Source organism: Strongylocentrotus purpuratus, unplaced genomic scaffold (assembly GCF_000002235.5).
Source record: "Strongylocentrotus purpuratus isolate Spur 01 unplaced genomic scaffold, Spur_5.0 spur5_scaffold_16, whole genome shotgun sequence".
In the NCBI taxonomy this organism is placed as follows: domain Eukaryota; kingdom Metazoa; phylum Echinodermata; class Echinoidea; order Camarodonta; family Strongylocentrotidae; genus Strongylocentrotus; species Strongylocentrotus purpuratus.
In genome coordinates, this window is record NW_022145601.1 from 31,885,581 (window position 1) to 31,891,478 (window position 5,898).

Consider the following 5,898-nt stretch of genomic DNA (forward strand, 5'->3'; position numbering starts at 1 on the left):
TCATAATGCATGTAAGTACTTTAATTGCTGATTTAGAGAGAAGGAGAAAAAGTATGAGAGTATGAGAGGGGAGGATAAAAGAATGAAGAATGGAAAAGAGAAGAATGAAAAACAATAATATGGTAAGCAAAAATAAATAAATACAAACATGACAAAGATAATTAAAATCACAGTTAGTTGTTAAAGAGTCTTACGATAAAGGGAATAATTGAAGTGCGGTGTCTCTCAGTTCTACAATAGGGTATAGTTATGTGTAGAGAGTTTCAGAGTTCATGGCAAGAGGTTTGGCGACGAGTTGGCGGTAGAACATAATTCGATCTCGTGATGACTTAAACAGTTTGAGAGAAAAGGATTCAAGAAGGGCAAGACGGCAAGAAGTTAGACTCTGGAGAGAAACGAGTGGTTTCATACAACTGTTCTTATCCAAGTATAATACACCAGACACGTTTCTGCACTTTCTTCAGACTGCAAGATAACTGTTTGGGAAATTGATGTGGACCAAACTGGAGAAGCGTATTCTAGCGAAGATCGGATATGTCGAGAAGATGTCTGCTAGATCTTCACATGATACTCTGAGATGTCGTAAATGTATAGTCGCTTGCCGGCACTTGATATCATATCAAACACTTGGAAATTCCATTTGAGATCTGACTGTAATATAACTCCCAGAATTGTCGGAGTGGTGCAGTTTTGGATGGCCTTGTGGTCTAGGTGCAGCATTTGAAGGGCTGGTTGGATACACTTGAGGAAAACTTACTTGGATTCGGTTTTGAACTGCTCACGTGAGTAAAATTCCTTGTCCATTACTAGCTAGTACTTCTGTACTTGTCATGTCTAGTATAGTTACACAGAGTCCAGTTTCTCTCCAACTATTCAGTTACAAACTGTGCAATGCAGTGAATGCTCTTGATGGTAAAATGTATCTAAATCACTGACTATTCTTGCCCCTTTTAATTCTCCCGCAAGATGTCTGAAATGACCATGGTTATTTCAGAATCGCATGTCTTTTCAACTGGAGTTCACCATTCTTTGGGATGTGCTGTTTTGTTTTGGGGAAACCAGGTGAATATTGCTCCACTGATAACTTTGGTCGAGCCATTTGATGCAGTGTTGAAGTTGTTCCTTTGCTAGTAGCTCTATCAAATAAAAGAAACAAAAGAGAAAAGAAAAAATTTATTAAATTTTGATAAAAAGTGAAGGAATAATGTAATAATGGATGCTGAGCTTGAGCAAAGCTGCAAAGGAGATAAAAAAAAAGGGACACCAATCAGACTACTGTAAGATAATTTTTCATTTCAACACTTCGACACACATTTTCCTAACGTGCTTGAGGCTCTATTTTGTTTCCTTTGCAGGACTTTATCTGTTTCAAAGTATTGCAGACTGCTAGCCTCAACTTATCTTCACATTACTGATTTTTTTAAATAAATAGTGTATAATATAGGCTTAAACACTATCATTTTAATCTTGAATAAATACCCTTTTTACTTTGTACAGATTAATGTGGCACATTTAAACATTAATATGAATATCATAAGTACATGTAGGTGTTTCTTCTACATGTAAATGATCCAACAGATGCAATACTAATTGGTAAAGATCGAAAATTACATATCTTGAAAACAGTCCAACATGAAGAAAACTGCACGTTCTCGCAAAACAGTTTATGTTATGCCTCAACAATAACGTTTGCTGTAAAAAGTGTGTGACTCTTTCAACACTCTATGCTAGTGGGAGGTGGGTCCGCCAAAACATATATCTTGAGATCAAAGTATCATTAGATTAAATTTTCATTCCTGGATTTTGTACAGTTTTGGGTTTCAGAGATTAAAAAATAAAAAATAAAATCCCTCCATTGTGTAAATTCTATAACGTAATCTGTATTAAACAATGTGAGAGTTTTTTCTATTGGCATAAAGAGAAATCCTTATGTGACCTTTGACCTACTTACCCCAAAATATAATCAGTTTGTCTTCCTAAAGTGATACATACTATTAGCAGGTTTGAAGTTCATACCTCAAATGATTACTAAGATATCGCAATTACAAGGCTTAAAACGCATTCATTAAAAAAAAAGTGGCAACAACCAAAGGAAATTGGAAATGCCCTTTAGGCTCCCTGCACCAAAAGCAGGCATGGTGTTAGGACTTGTATGTGACAGAAGTAATTGTGAGGCAAAAGAAGCTGTGAAGGTGGAAGGATAGCGAGGATATCGTACATGTTCAAGAATGTCAAATGCAATCAAATCTATAAACGAAACTTAAAACAGAATTGGGTGTACAGAATCATGCTACTTGTCTGACATCAAAGTATGACCCCCCCCCCCCCCCCATGCCCCATGCTAAAACAAAATTCACTCAAATGTGAAGATGCAAGGAAATTTATAAAATTGACTTAATCTCTGGGAAAATCACAAATGATGGGAACACTGGATGTAGAATTAGGTGTATAGGTTCATGCTACTTGTATAGCATCAACGTATGAACCCCGCCCATGATGATTATACGACTGAGAGTACGTCAACCATGATCACTGCTGTCAGTGAGACAGCCCCACATTCCCATTACTGCTTTAATGTACTTACCACAATATGTAATTTCTTTCATAGCAGGTAATTAGCAGGCAAGTGGTTGTGTCTAAGGGTTTTATAACAGCTTCAATTGAGGCGAAGTGTCCCCAGTGCTGTCATCTGCACCAGAATCAGGCACGGTGTTTAATAGGACTTGTGACAGAGGTAATTGTGAGGCAAAAGAAGCTGCGAAGGTGGATGGATAGCGAGGATCTCCTACATCTTCAAGCATGTTAGGTTTTCTGTTTGTATTAAAAAGATGCAATATGAAAATAAAATTAAAATATTGCTAAAACGGCATTCGATCACTCCAATTTGAAGATGCAAGCGAATTTATAAAATTGACTTAAATAATGTTTGGAAAAATCACAAATGATAGGAACCACTGGATGCAAAATTGGGTGTATAGGATCACCCTACTTGTATGGTGCAAAGTATAACCCCCCCCCCCCCTCCCCCTTATGGCTTATATTCATGACTGAGAGGTCAACCTTGATCACTGCTGTCAGTGTAAGGGTTGAATAACAGCTTCAATTGAGGGTTGGGGGGGGGGGGGCTAAGTTTTCAGAGGGGGTGGGGGGGGGGGTAAAATGTCCTTTTGCGGTAATTGTCAGGGGTGATTATCCGGGGGGGGGGGGGGGTAATAGTCTATAGAACCCTATAACAACATTCACTCCAATGTGAAGATGCAAGCAAATTTATAACACCACTGGGGAAATAGCAAATGATGGGAACTACGTACTACACCAATGCAGAATTAGGTGCATAGGATCATTAGCTTTCCCTGAATTGTTCAAGTCAGTGCTTATTGTGTACTACTGTATACGCCCTTTGCTTGTTCGTATTGTTAGATTACAACAGTAATTACCAAAACAATAACATTTTTTTTCTTCAAAAATAAAGTTGGGCCAGTGTATGATCCTAAGAAACAATTTTACCCAAAAAAAATTACACTGATAACTCATTTCAATGAAAAATATGAAATCTGATTGATTAAAATATAATGAAATTATAACATAAAGAACAATTTATATTCCATCTAAAACATATTCAGTGAAAAATCCTGGTAATTATGTGTTGATGGCCAAGAACATGCTGCCTGCTCCAAAATGCATCATCATTCCATTTTGCCATTTAATAGTCCCGAATAGAAAAATAGATAATGTTTGCATGGTATTTTTGTTCAAATCATATGTGATGTGTATTTTTAACAATGAGTTATTCCTATTATTCTTTATCTTTATGAAAAAGAAAAAAAATTATAATTGCAAATTACAATGGATTGGATGTGGCCCTTTTACTTGTCCTTGCATGGCCCTAGCTTGACTTCCTGCAGGGTACTTTGTGCCAAGTTATTTCTCTAAGAGTGGAATTGATGTGAGGAATATTGCCATTTTCAGTAGGGGCACTGGTCTGAGAATGAAGATTGTCCGCATAAACAAAAATATCCTGGTAAACGCGGACAAGTCTCGACCTAAAAAAATAAGGATTGTCTGCAATTTTCACGGACGTTTTTTCTTCTTCGGTGTTCTGCAGGTACAGGGTTCCTGATCCGCGTGCTGGCAATTAATGCGAAAAACGGATTCCGCGTAATAAAATACCTCCAGTTCACCGTCTATACTTTCTATGGGTTGTCCGTCTTCCCTAGGATTTATTGTTCATAACGTGAAAGTCTCTGCGTAAGTGTAAAATGCATTATGGAGCATCATCGCGGAATCCGTTTTTTCGCATCACCAACGCGCGGATCGGGAATCCGGATCCTTCACGAAAATGCGGATGATCCTTATTTTTCTGGATGCGAATGGTCTGCATTTACGAGGGTATTGTCGTTTATGCGGACAATGCTTATTCTCGTACTAGCACCTCTACTGATTTTGTGAATAAACCATTTTTTTTTCTTTGTGTAGGCCTATAAAATCTACAGACATAACATGTGCAAGCATTGCGCACAATGAACCGTTAGGCTTTACTTTGCAGAGTCCTTGAATGAGTGGTGGAATATTTCACAAGCATGCCAAGAATGTGTAGACAATATACTAGTCATTTTGACTTTATAATAATTATTTTAAATGAAATACCTACATAGTACATTGGCTATAGCGCCAAACATGCCAAATGAGGAGAGTGAGCAGCACAAATAGCCGCAGTTTCATCAAGATTTGCCCAAAATTTCTTTGAATTTTCTGTTGATCTAGACAGAGTCTATCATAAAGTCTATCGATGCGCAAACGCTAGTGAAACAAAGTGCAATGGAATAAAATCAAGGGGCAGTTTCTTCAGTTTTTCAACGCGATTTTGAGCTGTGAGTGTGAATCATGAAATTAAATAAGAGAACTGATTTTTTTTAGGTTATTTAAACTGCAGTATGAACTATGATTTTGAAGCATCATAATGATTCATATTCAATATTCAATTGAACAATAATTTACATTTTCTCCTATTTATAATTTAGTAGGCCTAGATCTAGATCTAGATCTAGGCTACCGGTATTCGTTTTGTAGACCTAACTGTTAGATCTACATGCATGCCAGTGTGTGGAAAAGTAATTTGTTAGTTTAACTTAGTAAAATCCATAAGTTTCATGAGGTTGATACTGGTTAATTAATGGCTAGACCTTATGCATTGAAATTATAGGAGTGTGAAGTGGAATTTGGTATGCTCAAGTTGGATGAATTTTGATTGTACAATACTTTTTCGTAGAAAAATTGCCAACACACACACACAAATAACGATGGAATCACACACAGAAAAGTTTACATTTGGGACTATTCATGAAATACAAAGGCAAATGTTTTTCAAACAATATCAGACTAGGCCTAGTCCTTATCGATTATTCCTCTAAGATGAATATCTATAGACATATTTAAAACTTACCGTATACATTGTAGATATTTTTGGAGTGAAGACAAGGAACCACCAGCAGCATAGGCAAGGCTAAAAAGCTGCGCCGACCAGCTGAAACTGTAGCTGATGCTAGCTGCAGGTACGGTATCTAGCTAGGCGCTCTGGCGGGTCTAGCGGCGGCGCCCGCGGTCGACGCCAGTCCTGGGCGTACTGCAGAGAGCTAGCCCTGCCGGATCGCGTCGAGCTAGCTAGCCTTGCCAGGGCCGGACCCATGGGGAGCGTTGGGGTGCATGCCCCCTTTTCCTTCCGAAAAAACAGGGAAAAGCCCAGAATTTTCAAATAAATGTTCAGTTTACGCGTTCAGAAATGCCTCAGAATGTACCATAAAGCATCTTATAGTTCAATTTTTTTTCCGGGGCCCTTTGGCCCCGGGGCCATGCCGATATAACACTTCATGCCCCTCCTTAAAAAAAAAACTCTTGGAT

At 38.0% G+C, this 5,898-nt stretch overlaps 1 long non-coding RNA gene across 1 annotated transcript; it reads right to left on the bottom strand.

Annotated features, from left to right (window-relative positions):
• Positions 1–5,898, bottom strand: LOC115924639. The gene is made up of 3 exons (XR_004064408.1): positions 5,444–5,898; positions 2,585–2,811; positions 1–1,136 (listed from the first exon to the last, which is right to left on the bottom strand). It is a non-coding gene; the product is annotated as an uncharacterized LOC115924639 (long non-coding RNA).